This window comes from Camelus dromedarius, chromosome 19 (genome assembly GCF_036321535.1).
Source record: "Camelus dromedarius isolate mCamDro1 chromosome 19, mCamDro1.pat, whole genome shotgun sequence".
NCBI lineage: Eukaryota > Metazoa > Chordata > Mammalia > Artiodactyla > Camelidae > Camelus > Camelus dromedarius.
This window is the reverse complement of record NC_087454.1, coordinates 27,512,227-27,536,946: the sequence shown is the minus strand read 5'-3', so window position 1 is coordinate 27,536,946 and position 24,720 is coordinate 27,512,227. Positions and strand designations below refer to the sequence as shown.

The 24,720-nt window shown below is 55.9% G+C and overlaps 1 protein-coding gene across 3 annotated transcripts in view; it reads left to right on the top strand.

The window, feature by feature from the left end:
- Positions 1-908: 908 nt before the first annotated feature.
- Positions 909-24,720, top strand: part of TFEB (transcription factor EB) — a 45,615-nt gene continuing 21,803 nt past the window's right edge. The window contains exon 1 of one of the 3 annotated variants that reach the window (XM_031434725.2): positions 909-1,175. The gene's annotated coding sequence lies outside the window, so the exon portion shown is untranslated. Of the gene's footprint in view, positions 1,176-7,999; positions 8,228-12,163; positions 12,437-24,720 lie in introns of those variants that run through there. The other 2 variants (XM_064476486.1, XM_064476485.1) reach the window with 2 other exon arrangements.

Here is a 24,720-nt window from a genome sequence, read left to right as displayed (position 1 = left end):
CTTTGAAGAAGGGCTACCTCTCAACCATGGACAAGAGGGATAGCTACTTGAATCACATGAAAATCAAGCCCATTTGTTCTAACCAACTGAGCAAGAGGTCTTGTCCCTCTGGACTTCATCCCTGTCCTCCTTAGGACCCACCCAGCAAGACCCAGAAACCTGAGGCAACATGGTGTAGGGAGGTAGGGGGGAGGCAAAATCAGAGAATGACAGCTCAGCACCCTGTAACTTCCAGCAGGGGAAGATGACATGAAAGGTCAGAAAATTTCTGTTCAGCAATATGGTGGGGGGGGGGGGGGGTGGGGGTGGCGTGGGGTGAGGTAACTGCAAGCTCGGAAAGATTAAGCATGGGGAGGGGGGCGGTTATAAATGGAGTGCTCATGATGGGAAGGGAGGCAGGCTCTATATTATAGTCATATTTCACTTTGTCCTTCACCAAGCTGAGCAACCTTGTCCGTATGCTCAAGATCAAGGTCTGGTACCACACTCCAAACCAGGAGGGAAACTGAGGTTTGCACAGAGGGGTTTCTATGGCAACATCACACCATCTGGGACCCTACATCTTTCCTAGACTCCAGGAAAGCCAGCCTGCTGCAGGCCTCTCCCTCGGGTCAGACAAGCCACAGGATGTATTGTAGTGGACCTGTGATTCAGGACATCACTAATTGAGAAGAGAAAGACACGTTACAAAAGGGGCAGAAACGAAGCGGGACAAATTTTCGAAATTAACGCCAAGTTCCTACGGAGGCCTGAGCCCACAGAGCGGGACTACAAATCCCGGCGAGCCTTGCAGAGCCGCAGAGAGGACTACGGTTCCCAGCCGGCGCCGCGGCAGGCCGGCCAGGGGCGGAGCGGGGCGGGGCGCGGCCGCGGTTGTTGAGTGCTGCCCTCTGCCGGGCGCGGCGGGAAGTTGGTAAAGAGTGACAGCAGGAGCCCCGGCGCCCGGCGCGGGGCTCGGTGACAGCGGAGGCGGCGGCCGCGGGTTGGACGTAGAGAGCGGCGGCGGCGCCGACGGCAGAGGGAAGGGCAGACGGGGCGGGCCTCCCTGGTGGCGCGGAGCCGGAGGACCCCGGGAGGGGGCGGCCAGCCCAGCTCTCGGGCCGGACACCTGAACTTGGGACAAGTTGCCGGAGCCGCGGGGCGCGGGCGGCGGACGGATTGACCTTCAGAGCTAGGTGAGCGGGGCCGGGGGGCAAAGGGTGAGCGGAGGGCCCGGAACCCCCGACCCAGGCTCCCCGGCTCCGATCCCGTGGGTTCGGGAGACAGGTGGGTGGGTGGGGGTATCGGCTGGAAAGGGGAGCGAGACTGTGAGCGCCCGGCTGCCGCCCGCCCCGCTGTCCGTCTAGCCCGGGACGCCCGGCGCGTGGTCGGGGCGGCGCTGCCCGCGGATCCTGGGAGCCCCTCCAGCCCCTCCCTTCAGGCTCGGGCCGGGGGGCGTCTTCTCTGCGACCTTATGTAACCAGGCGGGAGGGGCCGGAGCGGGCATGGGCCTTCCCGGCCGGGGAACTGGGAGTCGAAGAGGCGGGAGGCGTGGGAGTGAACTTGCAAGAAGTTTGAGGGCGTGTGGGCTCTGCGCCCACTTCTCCACCGGACGCGGCTGGGGCGGGTGGCACTGGGGAGGGCGCCGGAGGTAGGGGAGGTGTGCGGGGGCCGAGTCCGGCCGGGCCAGGCCCTGCCTGGATGGTCCGGGGGAGTGGGAGGGCCGGAGCGGCGCCACGCCCCGGAGGCTGGGCTGCGGGGGTTGGTGGTGGAAGTACCATCACTCCCTCCCTTCCCGTCCCTTCTTCCCTCCTCGGTTTCTCGAAGGAGCCGCCCCTGCCCGCGTACCCCGGTATCCCTGAGCGCAGTCTTTTTACACCCCTTGCATTATTCCACGACTTTAGGGAATCCCAACCCCAGAGCTCACCCAGCGCACGCCCCTCTTTCTGCCTTCCTTGAGCTCCCAGCCATCTGCCCGCCTCCCCCCAACCCCGAGTTACCCCACTCCGTCTCGGTCCCGAATCCCGGAAAACACGCCCCCTTCCCCCATTCCCTGAGTCCGCACGGCTCAAACCCAGGCTGCCCGCCCTCCTCCTCAAGCCAGCGCTCCATCTCTCCCCTCCCTGTACCCCAATCTGGTATTCGGCCGTAGCGAGTGCGCTTGCCTCCTCGAAGGGAGCGGGCTGAGGCCAGCTCGGCCCCACAGCCCCTCGGCCCCCTCCCGCCCGGGGTTCTGGCTTCACGCACGGCTGCCCCGAGCTGCTCTGGGTTGCGCGAGCAGGTTCGCGCCGCAGCCGCCTGGCGCGCCCCGGCCCCGCGCCCGGGGAGAGGAAGGGAGGGAGGAGGGCTCCCGGGGCGGGGCTCGTCTGCGCCAGATCCCGCACTGCCCAGGGCTCCCTTACCTTCTTCGTATTCCCTGCCAGCCCCTCACCGCTGAGTCCTACCCCGATCCCCCTCCACTCCTGCCGTCGTCCTCTAGCTGGCCTGTTCTGGGGGTGGTTCTGAGCGAACAGTTTCTGGACTAAACTTCGCGTTCGCTGGGGAAGTGTCAGTTAATTGCCGCCCGGCCCTCACCCCAGACGCTGAGAGAGGGATGCTTGGTCAAGTAGGGAAGGCGACAAGGCCAGTGCAGCGCGCGCGCGCGCGCGCGCGCACACACACACACACACACACACACACACACACACCCAACACCTACCTTCCCCCCACCCCCCCCCGACTCTTCTGGGATGTGGGCTCAGGACCCTGCTGTCTGAGATTCTGCCAGCCCAAGACCTGGCACTCTTGGGCAACCGGGAGGGAGGGGAAGGTAGGGGGGGTGGTCTCTGGTGTCCTTCAGGACTTCCAGATGTGAGTGCCCTCAGATCAGAAAGCACTTTTTGGTTCCTTGGACTGTTCCTTCTGAGGCCCTCTCTGTGCCCAGCCTGGGAGACAGCCCCCAGGCCCTGCCCGCAGGGAGATCACAGACTGGGAGACAGCCAGCAACAGTTAAAGGCTGGCCATAAGAGGCAGTAGAGGGAAAGGGCTGGTTGTCTTGGGAGCCCAGCCTGGTAATCTGAGGTGTACTTGTACCATGCCTCAGTTTCCCTAGCCGGGGGGGAAAATAGCAATTCACTTGGCCCCCTTCTTTTTGCCTGCCTCCTGGCTTCTGGGACTGGAGAGCAGAGAACCAGAGAGTGTAAATGACAGGCTGTTTGGGGTGACTCTCTGCTCTGCCTGACTGGGAGGGCAGCCAATGTTGCTTACAGTTTACAAGGTCTGTTACAGCAGCAGTGCTATTTTGCCCTCAACTCAGCTCTGTGTAGTGTAGCCAAATGGGAACCCAGGTCTGCTGGTTCCGGGTCCTTTGGAAGGGGCGCAGGATGAGGGCAGGGGACATCTCCTCAGGTGAGCACTCAGTCCTGGCCTTCCTAGGGCTGGCGGCGGGACAGCTCATAGTCCGAGGTGGGCAGAGGGTGGGCCAGGGCAGGCAGGAACCCGTCCAGGATTCTGGGATGGTGGGGGTACCCAGTGCTCACCCCCATGGCCAATGAGGCCTCTCTTTCAAGTCAGCTGGAAAGCAGGTGGGAGGGGCCTCCCAACCCTCAGGCCTGGCTGCTCTTTGAGGGTCTGACTTCTGGCCCTGATCCCTCCTAGGGCTCTGTTTATGGCAGTAATTGCATCATTAGCCAGAGTTTATAGAGTTACTTAGCACCTGCCCCCACAGGGAGTGGCCCGGCCACCCCCTGGCTTCTGTCTCTTCTTTTTCAAAGTCAACGTGGTTTCTGCCAGCAGCAGGGGTTTCCCCAACCGCAGCTGGCATGAAAGCCAGGTTGGGCCTTTGTCCTAGGGATGGAGGGTAGTCAGCACTTGGGGCCCAGCTTGGGGCTGCCCTGGAGATGACCGTGGAAGTGGAGTTGGCCTCCTCTGATACAGAGGGAGGGAGTTCAGGGTTCCCAGAACTACCAGAAGTGTCTATATCCCAGGATGCAGCAGGCATTTTTGCATATAATTTATGTATCCTCATCTGAAAAGTGGGAGATAAAAATGGACACATGTCGTAGGCTGCTGTGAGGAATCAGGTGCCTGGTACATAGTGAGTCCAGGATGCTCCTGTGTATGTCGGTGTCGGGTGTGTGTAACTGATGGGGGTTTGTGTGTGTGGTTGTGAGATTACAGGTGTCCAGGTACATGTATACAGATGCATTGTGTACATGCATGCCTGTGAGAGAGTAATGATAACCTACTGTTACTAGAATATTTATCTATTCTCTTTATGCTATAATAGAACAATATTGTAATAAAAATTAGTTATAAACAATAGATGACAACATTTATTGTGTATTTACTCTTCAGAATGAGGTAGGAATTATTATTTTCATTATACTGATTCAGAGAAGTTAAGCAGATTGCCTGAAGTCACACAGCCTAGAAGTGGTAGGGATTCTAACCCATGCCCAACTGATGCGAAAATCCATGTTCTCAATCCCTATGGAAGACCACTTCAGGGTTTCCTAGGAGTTTTCTCTTTAAAGGCAGGATGTGGTGGTCCAGGAACCTTCTTTTCCCCATCCAGGGTCTCCTGATCTGAAGCCCCTGCCCCAGAACACATCTGTCTCCTGGCTACTCTTCTGAGCTGCTGACACAGGTGACAAAGGACCCTGGCGAGAGCTCTCCTGACCACCTGGGGAGGGGATGGGTTCAGACGAGGCTTCCTGAGTCTCCTTGGATACCTCAAACATTAACTTACAGTGAGCCCTCAGTAGGTACTTGTTTAACCAGATGTAGAGAAAAGGCTGCAGGGACCATTGGGTGAGAGGAACACAGGAGACCCCACGCTGACAGGCTCTGTTGGCTTTGTCAGGTCCTTGCTTCTCGCAGCCTCCGTTTCCATGTCTGTGAACCTACAGCATCTGTGGGGTCCCCTCCAATGCAAGCCTCTACCGTCTCCAGCAAAGGCACCAAGACGAGAGAAGCTTCAGAAAGGGCTGGATGTGAGGTGCGCAGGGGTGGGGGGCTGCTGAAGTTCACTCAATATAGCCTTCCCTAAAGGCTGGCTCTGTGGAGCAACCAGCCAGGTTTTCTTGGGACACAGCCATAGCCACCATGTACTGAGCACTGGGCCAAGAGTACCCTAGCCAGGGTGTGGTCGAGAGCATGGGCTCCGGAATCCCAGCTCTGCCGCTTACTAGCTGTGTGACCCTGGGCAGGCTGCTTAGCAGCACTGTGCCTCTGTGTCCGCACCTAGAAAGCAAGGATTTAGTCGCACCTACCTAACAGTGCTGTAGTGAGTGAGGCTGGGATGTCGGTGCCTGCTGTGTGTAGAGGGCTTCAGACAGTGTCATGCTCAAAAAATGTTAATTATCCTAATTAACTCCTATAACTTCTTTATTTCTCATTTCCAGGTGAGGAGATAGAGGCTTAGAGAGCTCTAGGGGGAGAAATAAAGAGCTATGGGTTACAAACAGGCCTCTCCCATGCGTCTGACATCCTCAAACAAAATGCCTTTCACAAGGCTTTGCAGACTCTGTGGCTACAGTCCCCACCGCTCCCTGTTGTGCCGCACCCAGCCTGGTCTCCACAATTAACAAGACAGCAGACTGGGCAAGGCCTGCAGCATCTCTACCACCCCTGTCCTGCCCTGCCCTGCCCCTTGGTGCTCCTTGGATAGCATCTGGCCTGGCCACTCCTGACCAGAGGCTCTCCCCTGCCCTTGCACTGCCTGCCCCTCCTGCACTCTGCACCAGAGATACGGATCTTCTTGGCCGAGATATCACTGAAGGCAGAGCTAAAATCCCAGCAATAAAGCAGGGTCTGGGACTTACAGTGCCCACGGGAAGTGCTTTACTTGCTCTGGGGTGGTGGGCCTGTGGGTGAGAGCAGAGGACAGCCAAGAAGGGCAGAAACAAGAGGCAGAGTCGTCACCAGTTTTCTTCCCTGTCTCTTAAGTGTGAGCATAAGGAGGAAGAGAAATGAGGTCTGCGCATTCCCACCCTCGTCCAGCTTCCTTGGGGCCAGAGTGCCTCCTTGGCCCTAACCCACACTGCGGAGGTCCTGAAGGAAAATGTGAGGCCATGGGGATTAATCCAGGAATTTCAACAGACCATCCAGAAACCCATGGTCCATATTCCCTCGTCCCAGCCCATGTTCATACTAGTCCCTTCTCCTGGTGCCCCCTCCCCTGCTCCCCTCCCTGTAACCAAATCCTGGGAAAGGCACACCTTCCCAGGAGACCAGGGGACTGCTCCATCGGACTGCAGCTCTGGTTGGATATTACAATGACCTCGGGAGCTCGTGAAGAATGCCATTGCACCTGAGTCTTGGGGGAGGGGCCTAGATATCAATATTTTAAAAAAAAATTTCCTGGAATGATTCTGATGCCCTTTCTCTAGGACAGTGGTTTTCACATTTGAGTGGGCATCCAGATCACCTGGAGGATTGTTAAAACAGATTGCTGGGCCCCACCCTCAGGGTTGCTAATTGAGTTGGTCTGGAATCAATAGGTCTACTCTAGGTCTACAAATTCCATAGGTCTGGAATTTGCAGTTATGACCTGTTCTCAGGTGATGCCAATGCTTCTGGTCCTCAGACCACACTTTGAGAACCTATTGCTTTGTGTCTACCCAGGCCAGCGCTTTCTGTTTCCTGGGCCTCTGATTGCTTCAGGCCTCTTAGGTCTGTCTCCTTTTCGAAGCCAGGTCCCCAGGGGTAGGGATCACCCCCAGTCTCTGGTATAGTCAACCCTCCATCCCCCACAATGGCTCTCTGCTCCCACCTCCCGTTAAACTGACCCGTGTCCAGTCTTGGCCCCACCTTCCAGGACAGGCGTTTAGGAAATGCGTATTGCTTCAGGCCGGGTGAGGTGGACAGCACTAGCCCTGAGAGTCATCAGAACGCTGGGCAGGATCGGAAGCTCCTGCAAAATTGCTTAGAGCCAGAGTAGCATTGCTGGAATCAGGAGCAGGGGGGTGCGGCGAGGGGGTGGGGAGAAAGGGGGAGGGAAGGAGGGAGAGGTGTCCACAGCAGCCCCTCACTTTGCTGAAGTGAGCTGTAGGTAGCCCCAGAGTGTTTTTTCTCCTCCCGCCCCCGTGGAGGGCATGTGATCACTGTCTGAACTGCATGTTTTTGTTAATAATAAAAATGATAAAACACGCACAAGAAACAGTCATTCCCTTCTCCTTTCCTCACCTAGACTGGACACGTGGGGAGGGTGGGTGGGGGTTCACTGTTGGGAGTAGTGACGCCTCTATCATCTTCCTGGGTCTGGAGGGCAGCAGATAGTCCAGTGACCCGGGGGCTCGCACCAGGGCCTGCTGGGGCAGAGTCTTCCTTGGAAGCTGAGGGGGTTGGGGGGAAGCCTGGTGGGAGGTGAGAAGAGATGGTGGCCGGTCCTGCAGCCCTGCCAGCGGTGGTGAGATGAGCTTGGCGTCTGAACCCCTCAGTCTACAGATGAAAGGACCACTCATAGGTCACACTCTGAGCACGGGGGTTGGGCCTGTCTTGTCTGATGCAGTATCCCCAGTGCCCAGAAGGGAGCCTAGTATGTAGTGGGTGCTCAGTGCATCTTTGTGGAGTGAGTGAGCATGAATTGGGCCCCAGTCATGTGTTCAGAAGTGAGGACACACTAATGCTTTACCATGGTGTCTGCTGTGCAGGAGTGTCACCATCTAAGACCCGGGGATTGGTTCACAGGGACTTGGACAAGGAGGAGCTCCTTGCCTCTGCCGAGGTGATCCGGGCCCAGCCTCACTCTGGTGTGGGGCTCACAGCCTGTCCCTCCCCCCAGCCCCTGCCCTCCCCCCCAGATCTACCAGCAGGTCTGTGGGGTGGGGCTCCGGTTTGTTTTCTCCTGTTTGCAGAGGGAAGTCACAGCCTGTCCTCCGCCTTGTTTATAATTGGTTTGGGGACAGCACCTGCCTCAGCCCTCTACTGTCCCTGAGGGGTGCAGAGTGGCCAGGAGGTGACACACTATCCTGTCCCCCCCCCCCCCCCCGCCGCCTCTCGTCCCCTCCCTGCTCTGGCCAGGTGTGTTCTCAGCTGCCCCAGCCAGTGAGGCACCAGCCAGCTTTGCTGCAGGCTAACTGGGGCGGTGGGACTGTGGGCCTCTGAGGCTGGCTGGCACTGCCCTTGCGTTGTTGAGAGGAGGGGGACTGAAGCCCAGGGAACTCGAGGGACCTGCTCCAGCGCCCCATGGCCTTGATCACCGTTGGAGTCAGCAGGCACAGGCTGAGTGCCTCCCGGGTGCCTAGCTCTGTGCCCGCCAAGCAAGGTGGGTGGGAATAAGGACATGGCTCCTCCCCCAAAGCTGACAGCCTGGTAGGGAATTTCAGTGACTGCAGAGGACAGAGAAAGACAGAGTAACTCAAGATAGTCCAGAACCATGGACCAAATGACTGGTCAGTGTGTTGACGTCTGGCCCTTTGGTCCAAAGAGCATTCCTCTTGGTCCAGAGAGAGTTTTTACAAAAGGGCTCAGGCTGGCGCTGAGACCATGGCTCAGCCCTTCCCACTCTCTGAGCCCCAGAAAGGGCAGCTCTCCTACTCCCTGGGTCCTCTCACCTCTGCAGGCCCAGGAGCCTTCCCTCCTGGATAGGGTCCTTCCTTCCAGGAGGCTGAGGCTGCTGAATGCGAGGTGAGGCCATGGGGAGGCTGCTGGCCCCTGGGCCACCCACCTGTCACTTGGAAGCCCTGGACTGTGGGGGATGTGGTGCTAAATCAGGCCCAACAACTCAGGCCTCTTTGGACCTGCCTGTGGCTTGGAACCCAGGGGAGTGTATCTGCTCCCCACTACCTCGCCTCCAGCACCTCTCTCCTCCCCTCTTTCCCCTACCTTCCCGCATCCCCATCCCCTTAACCCTCCATCTAATTCCATGGCATCTGGAACATCAGCCCTCTCCTGCTCTCTGTCCCCCTTCTCTCCATCTTTATTTGTTTTTCTGCCTCCCTCCTTCTTTTGGTGTCTTTCAAGGGTGTCTGAGACCTGCCTTGCTCCCCCAGTGCCTTCCCAGTGTGGGCCTCCAAGCTCTGTTGTCAGGGACCCAGAGGAATGGCCCGGGACAGGGGGAGGTGGATGTAAGGGAGAGTCCAGCTTCATGCAGCCCCCTGGTCTTGGCCACCAGAGCATGTGGTGGCTGGGATGCCCTGGGGTGGGTGGAAGATGAAAGGGCCGAGGGGTAGCCCAGGCCAGCTGGAGGAGCCTCTCTGCAGACAGCCCTGGGTATCGCTGGCTCCTGCAGACCTGTGACTAACTAGAGGTTCTCATCTGGTTTGTTTGGCCTAATCATCGTGTTTTCAAAACCAGATGTGAGAAGAAAATATCAGAGCCTCTGTTTCAATGTACTGATGTCTCATCCTTTTCTCTCCCCTTTTATTGTGAAATAGAGCACAGTTGCCAAAAAGGGTATAAACCTGTCTGGATAATGTAATAAATAATTATAAACGTGACCACTCAGATGAAAAAACAGAATGTAACCTGAATTCCAAAATCAGCTCATGTGCCCCCACCTTGGTTATAAGCCCCTCCCCGCGAGGCCACCACTGTCCTGGCTTTTAAGATAATCACTTCCTTGCTTTCCTTTATCATATAACCACCTGTACCTGTGTCCTTTAGCAATAGAGTTTAGTTTTGCCTGATTCTGGGTTTAATATGGCTGGAATGACCTTGAACCTGTTCTCTCGTCATGCTGCGAGCTTCGTCCATGTTGTTGTGTGTCGCAGTGCTGAGCTCCCGTTCATTGCTGTGGCGTAGCCACTGTATGAACTTGCCGCCGTATTCATAGCCATCCAGCACACACTGGTGGGCATTTGGGTTGCTTTCCTTTTTTGGCTACTGTGAACGATATTGTAAGAACATCCTGGACTGTGATTCCTAGTGCATTGGTGCATACATCTCTCCAGTCTATATAACCCAGGAAGGATCTGCTAGAGCACAGGGTATGCAGTGAATATTTCAGCATTAGTAAGCACTGTGTCAAGTGGTCGCACCAATTTTCTCCTCACTGGCGGCACCCGTGGGTTCCTGTTGCTCCGTATCCTCACAACACTTGGTGTTGATTGGTGGACTCAGTTCTGTCTTGCTGGTGAGCGGGTGACAGTATCTCGTTATGGGGGTAATTTACGTTTCCCTTCTCATCTGTTTTTATGTATATTTGCTCACAGGCATGATATGTCATATGCTGGTATTTATAAGTAGCTTCTGAGAAAAAAAGCTTATTTGGGGGTGCTCAAAATTTTTTTACTCACAGGAGTGTGTGATCAAAATAACTGAAAGACCACTGAAATATTGAATGCCAGGGAGGGGATGGGTTTGTAGGGTGGGGGTGGGGAGGTGGTCTTGGGACAAGATTCCCAAGTGGCAATGCCTCCAGTGGGGCAGCTCTGCCCAGAGGCTGCTGAGCCCACAGGGCACTCCCCGGCACCTTCAGGCCCCCCGCCTGGCACATGTAGGGCCGGAGCCCCCAGCGGATGCCCTTCAGTTTAGAATTGGCAGGCGCCTGGCTTTCAGGTCCTTCTAGGCCAGTAGTTTTCAACTGGGAACAGTTTTGCCTCCCAGCGTACATCTGGCAATGTCCGATGGCATTTTTGTTTGTCACAACTCGGAATGCTACTGGCATCTAGTGGGTAGAGGCCAGGGATCTGCTAATGGTACTAAAATGCTCAGGACAGCCCCCACAACAAAGAATTGTCCAGCCACAAGTGTCAGTCCTGTTGAGGTTGAGAAACTCTCACCTGGGAAAGGAGCCAGGAACCAGATTTGCCGTGAACTCGCCGCACAGCCTGAGGGAAGTTACTGAGTGCTTTGAACCTCAGCCTTCTCATCTGAAAATGAGAGTAGCCAAGGTTGCTGCCCGCTGCCCTTTGTGGGTTGCTGTCGGGACTGGGGAGAGGATGGCATCTTTGGGAGCATCCCTGCAAAGGGGCCCGTGGCTGGGGTTTCCAGGGGAAGCAGGGCTTCTGGCACCAGCCTGTCCCTCACCTGTGCTCCCTGTCCATCCACTGAGCTGGAGGCATCAGGTGACTGGCCATGAGCTTGGGCCCTGATTCCTGCTACCCCAGGCCTCAGAAGGCTGTGGGAGAGCCACTCTGAGGGCCCCAGCCTTTTGATGAGGGCTGCAGAAATGAGGGGCTCTCTGGGGAGCCCTGGGGCCCAGGGCAAACCATGCCTGACTTTGTCCTCAGGCGGGTGGGAGTCCAAGGTTGTGTGCAGTGATAAGCGGTGCTTATCCGACTCCTTATCTGAGGCCCATTGCAAGTCTGGGCCGTGAAGGGTGGGAGCCAGAGCTCATCCTTAGGGGCTTTGCACACCCAGGCCAGGCTCCTACTCACTGTTTGTGTCCTTCCAGAGTTTGCTATTCCATGGAGGGCCCAGGACTGGACCAGAGTCCGGCTGAGAGCTCTCCAGGCCTCTCTGAGCTCTTTGCCCTGGGGCTCACCTCATCCTGTGCGTCTCCTCCTCCTCCGGGAGCCCTGGCTGGTCTTCCCTCTGCTACCCTGTCCCTTCCTGAGACACACTCTCATGAAAGGGCCTGGTAAACTCATCCACCCCGGGGTGTAGATGACTAATAACAGCTCAGTGACTGCCAGCCTTTCTTGACAAGCGGAATCTACCTACCAAAGATGGGACTCCCTTAGCCACAAGAAGGAAACACTAGAGAAATGCCGTGTCTCTTAGGCAGGCTGTTAGAGAAGTGCTTCAGGGCCTGAAGAACCTCTGAAATCTCATGTGTAGCAAGAGCCTTTTCCCACAAGTGGAAAGTGTGTGGTGGCTCCAATCTCCCCAAAGCTTCTCGGGACAATGCTTGGTCTCAGGGTCCATTTCAAGGTGGGCTGTAGTGACACTATGGATCGGGTGTCTGCAGGCCCTGGGAGGGCGGAAGGCTGAGGTCACAGGTGTGCGGTCAGTCAGGAAGGTGATGAAGTGTGGAGCTTCTGGCTAAGAGGGCACACGTGTCTCGGGGTGGGCGGGGGCGCAGGCAGGGAGGATGTGTGGGCTAGGGTTTGGCCCGCATGGGACCTGGTGGGATTTCTGCAAATTCTTGCCCCGCTGTGCCTGTCTATCTTGGTGCAGGGGCAGCATGGCTGGGGGCCCTGTGAGGCCGAGCTGTACGGGTGGGTGGGTGGATGGGGCTGTCAGAGGCTCAGTCTGGGAGCAGGGAGGGCACAGTAGGTGGCCTGGCGCCCTGGGTCCATGAGACGGGAGCTGGGAGACCATCCACGTTGGGGAGAGCTGTGGCTGTGAGAGGCCTCCCGGGCGTGTGGTCCTCTCTCCGCTGTGAGTAATCCTCAGCCACATTTGCAGCTCCCAGGGGATTGTGTAACTTCCTCTCAGGCCAAGGTGCAGGGGGCTGGGTGAGAAACAGCACTGGGGAAAATGAGGAAACTGGGGCCGGCTCTGGGGCAGGGGCACAGCCCTGGGCCCTGGCCCCCGGAGGAGCTGAGCATTCCTGGGGGCCCCCTTCCAGGGGGCTGCCTTCGCCCAGGTATGTGTGTGTGTGTGTGTGAGTGTGTGAGTGGGGATGCGGTCCTGCAGGCTGTACTGGCATGGGGGTATCTTTTGAGCAGGGTCAGGGCTGGGGAAGCAGGTAGTGCAGGGGAGGGACTCCTGCCCAGTCTTGGGAGAAGCACGGGCTGGTGGACAGTGTGTAAAGTCAGAGTTGGAGGAGCCGGCCTCTGAGGAGCAGTGCAGCCCTGGGCAGTTAACTAAGTGCTCCCTGCCTCCTCTCCCCTAGGCTTGTATGAGGCTCTGGTGAGGAGGTAATGTGTGCGATGTGCTCAGCCCGGCACCGGCCAGACCACGGTTAATACATGTTGATGTCAGGGGTGGGGAGCAGATCCTGGATGCGAATCTGACCCCGCCGCTTTTGCAGCTGTGTGATCCTGCTGCCTCAGTTTCTTCTTCTGTAAAACGGAGATGACAGTTACAGTGCACTCCGTGAGGGTTCATTCTGAGGATTAAAAGACTGAATTTGTGTGGAGTGCTCAGAGCAGCACCTGGCACCCAGTGAAGGGTGCTCTGCACAGGTTAGCACCTTACCTGTGCGTGAGCATGTTTGTGTGCAAATGCCACAAAACCACCCAGGTTCACGGTGATTATTTCTGATGATGGGGATTTGAGTGGGGACCGGGGATATTGATAAGAGCTCACATGTCCAGGACTTACTCCATGTCAGACGCTGGGCCCAGTGCTTGACCTGTCCTAGCCCCCTGAACCCTCATGGTCGCCGTCTGAGGTGGGTGCTGTCATCACCCCCATTTCACAGATGGGGACCTGGAGGCACAGAGGGGTCAAGTGACTTAACCGGGCAGTGACATCAGTGAAGGGGACAGCAGTACAGTCTGCCTTAGCCCTGAGGTGGACCCGCAGCCCCCATCCCAGCCCCTTCTCTGGGTTCTGCTGCAGGCGGGTGAGGGGGAGGGAGCAGGGTCTGTTGCGAGGGGTGTGAGGGCCAACCTTGTTGCCCATGGGCCCTGGCCCAGGAGCCCTGTCTTCTCTCTGTGCCATCTCCAGTCACATAGTCAACAAAAACAAAGAATGTCATTAGCGTGGGGAATGGCTTTTTGGTTGCTGGAATTGGCGTAGGCTTCCTTGGGCCGAGCTTCCTGCCGGTGCGTAGACTTCCTAGAGGAGCCGAAGACCACTCCCCGAGGGGGCAGGGTGCTGCAGTGGTTCTGAATGTGGCTCCAGACTGAGGCAGTCCTGGCTTTGAATTCTGTCTGGGCCATTTACTGTGTGACCTTGGCCTCAGTTTCCTCACATATAAAATTCCTCACAGTCCCTACCTCCTAAGATGATGGTGAGGATGAAATGAGATCTCATAACAAAATGCTTAGCACAGGCCTGGCCAGAGTAAGTGTCTGCCACATGGATGCCTCTATCAGGCACCTGCTACAGACAGGGTCATGTGCCAGGCAGGGAGCTGGGCTATGCAGATATCCTGGGAGCGCCGTTATTGGAACTGTGGATCAGGGCCACTGATTGGACCCCAGTCTGGCCATGAAATCAGTTTAGTGGCTCTCAATGAAAATGAAATGAAAAGGAAGTCATAAATTCAATGAAAAAGAATGATAGAAAACATCCAGTGTGTTGCCAGTTTTGGTAAGTGTTGCTTTGTGAGATTTTGTTTTTTTGGTTTCATGTTCATGTATCTGTGTACCCACACTCCATGTGTGTTACACTAGGTCAAATAAAATATACTTCTCTGCGAGTCATGGTCAAAATATTTGGGGCCACCACCTTAGGGATCCTCTCCCTCCTGTGCAGTGATGTGTAGTGATTACACCTACTCAGTGTAAGACCCAGCACCACGTGTGGGAGCTGGACTGGGTGGTGGGGCCCCGTTCATAGCAAAGTGGCTGAGTGAGCAGGTCCTGTGGGGGTCAGCAGAGGCAGAGGCAGGGGGAGGTCAGGGAGGGCTTTCTGGGTGATAACACGTGTTGGTGGAGACAGTGAGAGGAGGCAAAGCCTGGGGTGAATGGTTGACTTGGGGTCTGGAGATAGCCACCTTAGGAGGTGGGGGCTTCCTGTCAGCGGAAGGCTGCAGGGCCAGGCCTGGCCAGAGGTAAAGGTGAGGGTCATCTCAGGGCACTAGGTGAGGGCTAGGCACCTGTTCCCTGGCTGGGGTGGGGTGGAGTGGGGTAGAAGAGGACTCAAGTTAACCAATGCTCCCCTCACCCCAAGACTTGCAGGACCTGCCCTGACTGGGTGAGACCCAGGGCTCAGATACTTTCTCTCTTCCCCTGGGCCCCTAGGAGCCTCCTGAGTCTTCTTTTTGCTGTCCCAGCTGGCTCCAGTGGGCCTGGCCTGGGACCTGGCTCAGCCCTGAGCCCTGGTCCAGAAACCTTTCTATGACTTAGATCCCTGCCCGGGGTAAGTCGAGGCCTCTGTTTCTTCATCTGTAAAGTGGGCATGTGTATTCCTGAGCACCTGGCTCTCTGGGTGATGGTGATGCCATCTTGTGACGTAATGGGGATGAGCTGGCAGTAGGAAGTGTGCCGAGCTCTGGGTGGGTTGCTACTGTTCTCTCTAAGGCTGGGAGGGCTGGAGAAGGTCATGAGGCTATCAGCTGCCTGGGTGGAGAGCCCCCCCACCTCCCCACCCCATGACCTGGGGCCATGGGACAAGGGTGGGGAGAGGCCTGTGACCCATGGTGAGCTGGGGATATCCCCGGCTCTGAGGGGAAGGTGGCCTTTTAGGGGCCTCAGAGGATGACACCCAAATTTGGCCTAGATTTGGGAAGCCCAGCCTCCAGAGCCCCCACCTCCATGGGGTACCCAAGGAGCCTGCCCTTAGAGGCCTGTGATGCTAGGTGGAGGGGGCTGCACCCTGGGACTGATTGGCAGAGGCCAATTTCCAGGAAACCATGGGTGTCTTTGAGCCTGCTGAGCCCAAATCCCGAAAGCTCAGGCATGGATGTGGTATTTAATGACAGGTCACATATATTGAGCACCTACTGTGTACCAGGCACTGTGCTAAGCACTTTTGCATGTTTACGAGTTTATTCTTCACAATAACCTAACACACAGGTCTTTTTATCATCCGGTTTTATAGATGAGGAAACCGAGGCTCAGAAGGGTGAAATCTCTCTCCCTAGCTAGTGAGTGGCAGAGCTGGGCTTGAGGTGATGAGTTCTGGATTCAGGCTGCCATGGTTGAAATCCAGGCAGTAGCACTTGCCAGCTGGGTGACCTTGGACAAGAGCCTGAACCTCTTTGAGCATTTGTTTCTGGCTCTGTGAAATGGGCACAACCACAGCGTCCTCCTCAAAGGGTGGTTGTGGGAATTACCCATGATCATGGAGGTCAAGTGCTTCGCTGCACTTGTGGGAGCTGCTCAGTCATTTCTCCTGCCTGCACCAGTAACCCCCCATGTGACCCTGGGCCCGTTCTCTGGTCTCCCTGGGTCCCAGTCTCCTCAGCTGTGTGACAGAGGCTACTGACCTCTTCCCTGCCCTTCTCAACAGGAGCTGAGGGTCAGATGGGATCAAAACCCTGGGTGGGTCCTGGGGGAAGACTTCATAGAACAGAAACGCCAGACTCCTTGAACCCCCGAGCTGCCAGGAATTTTTCAGGGCTTGGTGGTAACTGCAGGTCCTGATGTGTTTTGTTTGAGCCTCCTTCAAGCTTTCCTGTTTCCTGCTGGCCCATGCAGGCATTTGAAGTGCTGACCCCAGATCTACTCTGGGGTTTCCCAAGCTGTGTTCTGTGGAGGGATTTGGTGATCAAGCAGATGTGAGAGAGTATTGAGTAAAAAAAAAAACAGTAAAATGGGTTTCTTTGCTGCGGGATTTCTCAGAGCCTTTGATTCAATAATATTCATTGTGCGCCTCCAATACGTGGTCCTGATATACTCCAAGTTATCTCAAAGGCCTAGTGCTCAAAGCTCCATTTTCCAGATGGAGAAACTGAGACCTGGAGCGAAGCCACAGAGATGATTTTCCTGGATCATGCAGTTATCTCTACCAGAGCTGCGACCAGACCCCAGGGCCCCTGACTCCATGCCCAGTGCTCTGTCCAGGACACCTGCCTCTGCCCCTACTTGCTCTGTTCTCCTCAGAGAAGTGTGTGTGGTGTTACTCCCTCCCTGAAGGCTCCTTGGCTTTTTCTGGCCCCTCCCTCTGGCTCCCAGCAGCATCAGAGGGTGTCCTGTTCCCTCTGGATGTTGCTGGAAGATGGGGCTGTGCTGAGGTTATGGGATCCTGGGAGATCTTCCCGGGCTGGTGAGCGACAATAAGGCTTCTCCTGGCTGTGGGGCCGTGAGCAAGTGGATTAGGTTTTCTGAGCCTCAGTCTCCTCAACTGTAGAGTGAAACTCATCACCTCGTCTACCATCTGCAGTTACTGAGAGGTTCAACTCTGACACCCTATGAGAAGGTGCTCTATTCATCTTCAATTTGTGTGCAGATTGTGTGTGTGTGAGTCTAGCAACTCCAGTCATTTCTGGGATGATGAAGTAATGAGGGGGGTCCCTGGCCATGGGATCCCCCCAGTTCACCCCCCACGTCTGATGTCTGCCCTTTAGTATATTTCTGGCTCTCTCTGGTCTATGTTCCCCTGGTCACGTAGGAAGTGGGCCAGTCTGGCTGACGCTACGGACCCATTTCACAGGTGAGACGCGGGAAGGGAGCCTGGGGAACGGTTTCCTAGTGTCCTGCGGGGAACTGGTATTAGAGATGGGAAAGAAATTCGATTGTCTCAGGGCCTCAGTACAGCTCTGCCTTGGGCATGGCGGTCTTCTCCAGATTCTGCCCACTCCTTTGATACGACCCCCCTTCGTGTAGCAGAAGAGAGCTTGTGGGCGTGCCCGCATCTCTGTTCACACCGCAGTTGGGATGGAAATATCCCAGGCCCTCTGCTGGCTGTGGGGGGCTCTGAGAGAAAGGCTGAGGGGTGGGCCAGGCTGGCTTGGGAGGTGATGGTGCCTCCCTGGCAGAGTGTCCTCTCCTGGAGGGCTGTTTGCCCGAGTTATTCTTAGCACTGACTCATTATAGAGACTATTTTCAGCCTTGTTTCTAAGTGTTGCCAACATCTGGTGCAGCCAGTACCGAAGGGGGTGGGGGTGGCAGGGGCGACCCTTTTGGGCACTGCTGGGGCCTGGAGCCTCTGGCAGGAGAACAAGGACAGAGTCTCCTGCCTCCTGCACCTGCCGCAACTTGAAGCTGGGCACGCAGTAGGCGTCCTGTTCATGCTTGTGTGATGTTGGCCGGCCCACAACCTCATCCTTCCAGCTCCTGTTGGGTGGGGAGGTGGGGAGGTGGGGTGGATGTTACCATCCAGCCGGAGACAGGAGCTGACTGTGCTCATCAGGTGGACTTTCCCACGTCCATCCCTCAGGGGTTCCAGTTGGCCTCTGAGTGCTGAAGAGGGCCTCGGAGGAGGCAGCAAGCCCCAGGCTAGGCCCCTTGTTACGGCCACCACCGCAGGAGGAGCCAGCAGTCATTATAGAGAAGGCAGGTACTCAGTGGTGAGGTGCGCAGGCTCCGGGACTAGACTGCCTGGGTGCGTGTCCTGGCTTTGCTGCTTCCTAGCTGTGTGACCTTGGGTGAGTCATCAACCTCTCTGTGCCTCAGTTTCCTCACCTGTGAGATGCGGATGGGAGTAGAGTGTCACGAGGATTAAGTAAAACACTAACACACGAAATGCCTGACTAGTAAGTGCCACAGAGTAGGGAGCCGGTCGCGTTGCCTCGATTGCTATTGTTATCATTGCTAGTGAGACGCTCTGTGCGCTGTCCTCTTGCGGTGAGCTGGGGAGGAGGCAACTTGGCTGTTCTCCGAGTGGGGTGAAACTTGGCATGGGGCTCGGAGGGAGTGTTTGCACCCAGGCATTGTGATGGTGGCGATTTCTTGGGGCTTCACCGAGGGGTCAGGGGCACACAGGTGGGTTGGAAGGTGGGGTTTTGCCCTTCACCAGTTGGGTGAGTCACGTAACTTTTCTGAACGTGCGTTTCTTTACCTACATGACAAACATGAGACTATGTAGGCCACAGAGTTATAGTGGGAAATAAAGCCTTTGATGTTCATGGAACGTTTTGCCCAGTGCTGGGCACATGGCTAGACCTAAATCCTCGAGACTTGCTTTTCTTATCTTGCTGTGTCCCTTTTCCATGTGGGGGATGCTGTGCCTTGGGAGTCGTGGACAAGAGCTTGGAGGTTTGGTGCTCTGGGCTGGGGGTCCTCACCCTCCCTGAGTTATGTGATCCACGTGTGGTGCTTGCCTCCCCTGGGCTTCTGGAACACGTAATACGGAAAGGCCAGAGAAAATTGTGGCTTTCAGATTCTTTCTCAGAACCCCAGGGGTGTTTTGGGGAAGGTCTGGGAGCATCAGGGAGGCCCCCAGTTGGAGGTCAGGGGGTCTGGCCCTCTCCTCTCCCCACAAAGCTGCTTTATTCTCAGGTTTTACATTTCAAGGTTCCATGTAACTTTTGTCTGAAAACGGGGCTCTACTGTTGAAAGCAGCCAGGGAATTCCCGGATGGCTGACTCCTCAGGCCCCTTGTTGTCTGACATCTGTGCCCTCTGACTCAGCATTGACTCTGGGAGGTGACCTGTGCCATGGGCACCTGGGCATCGATGCTCAGAGGGTGCTGGCACTCCCCACAGGGCGCTGGGGCAGAGAGGGAGCTGCCAGGCTGCTGCTCAGGGGAGAGGTTTGCATGCTTACTGACTGTGGGACGTGGGTGCCCCGAAGACAATACTCAGTCCAGCTGGCAAAATCTCACAGGAAGGAGCGAGGGCTGAGATTGGGCAGAGAGGCCCCTGCCCCAGCACAGGCACGTTCGGATTTGAAATGAAGTGGCACCAGCACAGCATCCTGGGACAGCGGTGCCTCTGATAGGCTGGCAGGTCTTCCCCTCCCCTGCACACTCTCACCCCGACTCTTTTTTCTCACTCCTCCCTCCACCTTCCTGTCCTCTGCTTTGTTTGACCAGTCTTGAGCTACCCCAGCCCTGCGGGCCAGGCTTAGCCTTGCTCATACATTTAACAAAGACACTTCCCCAGCCTGAGCCTCAGTTTGTTCATCGGTAAAATGAGGATGATGGGCTTCCAGTCTCAAAGCCTCTGTTCTCAGGGCAGGTCTCACACACACACACACACACACACACCGCACGCACGCACGCGCGCGCACGCAGGGGCCCACAGGTTCCCAGGTGAAGATCGGAGTGCTGCGGTGCTCCGCTGGGGGACTCCAGGATGTGTTGGGCCCAGGACAAGGCTCGAGTGGGAAGATGGGGGCCTGTGGGTGTAAGAGGAAGGCGGGCATCCGACTGTGTCCCCTGGGTGGGGAGCTGCCACCATAACTTCTGTGTGTGACCCTCTGTGAGTGTGGGTGGCAGCCCGCACGGACACATCTTTGTGTCGTTATGACAGGGTGTGAGACAGTCCGTGACTTGCGCCAGCCAGGGAGCAAGGGCAGTTATCTCCTGTTGCTGGGAGCGTCCTGGGCTCCGAGGAAAATGGGAAGTGACTCATGCAAAGGGACCCCTCCCCAACTCCCCATATTGGCCACAACCTGAGGCAGAGGGTGGCCTGGCTGCCTCTCTTTCCCCAACTCCCCAGAGGCCCGTGTCCCCATCCTTCCTTGCCTCAGACTCTGTATCTCACTCGGGATAAGTGGCTGCCTCAACTTGGCAGTCTGACACTCCTCTGGGTGGCATTTGTAGCGGGGGGGGGGGCATGCCTGCAGCTGTACGAGTCAGTGTGCCTCCAAACCTGGCTCAGGTACTCCCCTGTGCCAGAGGAAGTGGCCTCTAGGCCTAGCCTGGGATGCCGTGGTCAGCACCGAGAAGACCTGCCAGGAGGGCCAAGGTGAGGCTCCACCTGCCCACCGTCTGCCATCTCCGGCCATCCTGGCTGCAGCCACCAGTGACTCATGTCCCTGGGTTCTGAGCCAGCTCCTCTCCTGGGGCACCAGCGCAGGGCCCCAGCAAGCCAAGGAGGGAGGAAGGAGGCCCTGTGTATGGGGAGGGGTCGCAGCAGGCCTCTCTCCTGTTTTTCTCCTGGCCCCTGTGGATTTCACCTTCTCCTTTGCCCAGAGGAAAGGCTGTAGCCCCTGATGACATAATGGGTCCCAGATGCCTAACAAGTGAACAGCCTAGCATGGCCGCTAGAATCAGGAGTCCCTCTTCCCCACTGCCCTCCACCAGGCATGTCCCTATTCCATTGCCCCGGCTCGGTGGGGTCGTGGGTGGTGCCTGGGCCACCTCCCCCCGCCCCATGGGGCTGGGCAGCCTGGGGGGGTGGGGAGGCCCTCTCCCGGGAAATGAATTCCTGGCCTGACCCCAGATGCCGGCCTGCCCAGCTCTGTGCCGGGGTAGCGCTGGGTGCACACACAGCCCCATTGTACGCCCGGGCCCTGTGCCCGCCATGGGCCTGGCACCAGCTCCATCAATAGCAGTGGCTCCGTCAGCCCCTCAGCACACCCTGCCAGGGCCCGAGCCACTGGCCCCTGGTGAGCAGGAGGTGGGAGGGCTGGTGATTGGGCTGTGAGTGTGTCCTGAGTGCAGGGCTGGGGACCATGTACATACCTGAAGAGCCAAACACAGACATTTGTTTCTCTCATCACCTGTGCCCCATTCACATGAGGAAACTGAGGCATCAAGAAGCTTCAGTAACTCACCCAAGGGCACACAGCCAGTGAGTGGCAGCACTGGGGTTTGAGCTCAGGCAGCCTTGGTCCAGAGTCTGCTCTGCACCATTTACTGCACCGCGCACCCAACCTCCAGGTCAGGGCTCAGGGAAAGGCAGGGCTCCTTCTCTCCCCAGCCCAACTTTGGGGAGTGAGGCAGGTTCCTCTCTGGAAAGTACATGTCCCTAGGGTGGAAGGGGACCCCGGAACAGTAGTGTCTGGAGTCCCTGTGTGCTTGTGAGAAGTATGGTAGTTAATTTTCAGGGATGCTACTGGTGGCTGGGCAGGCAGAGCAAGTCTCCAGAGTTGGAAGGCGGCTCTGTGCCTCAGTTTCCCTGCCCCACAAGCACTGTATATGCCCTGTGCTTTTAGGAGAGCAGAAGAATACAGAGGTGAGGTGTGGCCAGGGCTGGGACCTGGACCCTTACCCCTTTCCCTGTGTCTAGTAGGCCCACAGGAAGCTCCCCTTCCCCAACCTAGACCAAGGCCTCCTGTTGCTTCTATTCTGAGAGTCCGTCCTGAGTTGCCCCATCTCCTCAGGTTTCCCAGCCTGAAGAGGCCTCTGAGGCCAGGGACCCAGCCAAGGGGGCAGCCTGGCTCTAGATGGTGAGGGCATCCCGTCTCTGCCGAGCGCCCAGGCCCCTCAGGCCAGGGTGGGGGTGTCCAGAATCAGCTCCTATGGGGCTCAACTTACCCCTCATGAGCCTCGACCCCAAGGGGCTGGGCAGAGCTGAAGCTCCTCCCTCCTCCTCAGCCCAACCTCCTTGTCCCCTGTCCATCCTGGACACAAGGCCTGGCTCCCCTTCGATGCCACCTCAGCCTTCTCAGCAAATGGACAGGGCAGCCTGCAGGGGCCACGATATTGCGAAATGCCAGCACTGGGCCTTGGGGACAGGTGGGGACGAGAGGGAAGAGAGAGGCTGGAAGGGGACACCGAGGCTGGCTCCCTTCTCACCTTGTCCTGGAGCTTGTCTGCTCCGGCTCAGCTTTCTCGGTTTATGCCATTCCCCCCAGACAGCCAACAGCTCTCCATCCAAGCCTGCAGCAGGGCACATCAATCCAGAAGGGCTGTGTTTGAGTGCCCTCTACCTGGGAGGTGCCGAGAAAGAGAAAACCTGGGAACAGGCTTCAGGGAGCTTCTGCTACAGCTGAGAAAACTAGACAGAGTAACTTCTCTGTGCCTCAGTTTCTCATTTGTAAAATGGGTACACTAACATCTCCTATTTCCCAGTATTGTTGAGAAGGGCAAATGAATTAAGACATAATAAAGCCCTTAGAAACAGCTCCTGACAAATGGTAAGTGCTCAGTATAGGTGTATTGGTAGTGCTTGTAGTGGCCATCATCATTCTAGTAGAAGTACAATATATAATACCAGGTAGTCCTGTTTTTCCCAAACTAGATTGTGAGTATCAGTGAGGGCGGAACTGTCTTATTCACCTCTGTATTTTGGGATCAGGCACAGAGCCTGGCTTGGAACAGATAAAGTAATTATTTTCAAATGGTGATCAGAGGAGGGTGAGGTCAGAGTGGGCTGCCTGGAAGAGGTGGCCCTGGAAGCAGGACTTCCAGAGATGAGTGGGCATTAGACAGTCTGTGGGAGGGGGATAGGGTAGGGGGAGCATCTGGAGGCCTGGATTGTGTTGGGGAGAGAGTGAGGAGGTCCCCTTAGCTGACTTGGTTAAAGTAGGGAGATCCTGGATGCTGTGAAGGACCCACTAGGGAGTCTGGACTTTATCTGGTGGACAGTGGGGAGCCATTGGGGAATGACCTTTCTTTGTTGCTCAATCCGTTTTGTTTCTGCTCTCTTGTTCTCTCAGGGCTGTTTTCTTTCTCCACTTCTCCAAAGACAATAAACTCTTCTTTCTGCTCTTCTTTCTTCTCTCTAATCCCTACTCACCCCCATCCCATTGAGCCACACTCTGTTCTGCTCAGCTGTCCTGGCCTGCTTCCCCCACCTGCTTCTGTCTGGCTTCCCCTTCCTCTCCCTGGCCCCTGACCCACCTTCCCTCGGACTGGGGTTGGCTGGACTTGGACTTGAGGGGAGAGGGATACTCGCATGGTGTGACACCATGGTGGGAACCAGTGTGGTGGTGACTGAGCCCAGGGGATACCCTCGGTTCTGACATAGCCTGCTAACCCCTTCAGGGAACAACCATCCCCCAATCATGTGGCTAAGGCTCATTAGGAGAATCTTACTTTGCATTTGTCAACCTGATGAATGGAGAAACAGATTTTCCTAACAGATAAATTAGAGAGTGATGGGCCTTCATTTTCTTGTTATTAAATTTAGCCTAAAAGGATATTGAACCAGATAGGAACCAGACTGTAGAAAACTAGTGTCTCTTCTGTCTCCTTTCAAACATCCATCCATCTATCCATCTAATATATCCATGCATCCATCATATCCATCCATGTACCCATTATATATCCATCCATCCGTCCATCACTTCATGCATTATATCCATTCATTTATCCATTATATCCATGCATGCATCCATCCATGTATCTACCAAATGTTTATTGAGCACCAAATTAGATGCTTTATATTTAATCCTTACAGAAACTCTCCAAGATGGACATTATCCTCATTTTGCACATGAGGATACTGGGATCCTGTGAAGTTAAGTAAGTTGCTGAAGGTCACTCAGCCAGTAAGTGACAGATCTGGGTTTCAACTCTACTTACATCAAAACACATGCTCTTTGTGCTGGATCAGATGGCCTCCCTGGGTGTCCCTAGCGCTCATTTTGAGTATGAAACATAACAGCCATGCTACTGCATGAACGGACAGGCATGCCAAGATTCTAGAATGCTGGAGTTCCATAGTTCTGTCCTAGAAGCAGCCTGGGGGTGGAGAGAATGCTGGGCTTCCAGTCGAATTCGTATTTGCTACTGGTAACCTAATGTTGCCGTCTCCACCCCTGCAACGGAGGCTTCTTCATCATGTAACTTGCAACCCAGGCACGTCCTTGTTTCTTCTCTTCATTTAGCCAGCTCTGCTTCTGGGGGCAGCCCTATCTCCCACAGGTAGGATAGTTCTAGGTACATGCTTGGCCACTGCTTCCAGCCCCACCAGTCTCCCGCAGCCACTGGGCTCTTGTGCGCCTGCCTCTCGGCTTCTCCATAGGATGACTAGCCCTCATCTTACTCTGGCCCTTTTGCTGGCCTTTTGTTAAGCTTTGGCATTAGCTGCACAATTCCAGGTCAAAACTGCCTCCTCAGGCCCTATTGGCTGAGAAAAGGATGTGAGTGCAGGTGGTTGACTTGGGAGGTGAGCCCAGGAAGCATTAGTAGTGGAGTAGGTGAGTGAGACATGGAAAGGAAGGAAGCCTGTAAGACGTGTGTCAGGGAGCAGGTCACTGCTGTGGGCAGCTGTGGCTCAGTCTCACTAGGGATCTTTGTAGAAAGTGCATTATCAAGGTTTCTTTTCTTTCTTTCTTCCTTTTTTTTAAGTTGAAGTATAGTCAGTTTACAATGTGGTGTCAATTTCTGGTGTACAGCATAATGTTTCAGTCATGCATATACATGCATACATTCCTTTTCATATTCTTTTTCATTATAAGTTACTACAAGATATTGAATACAGTTCCCTGTAGAACATGCTTTGGAGTTACCCAGCCGTGGGACAGGCTGAGGGAATTG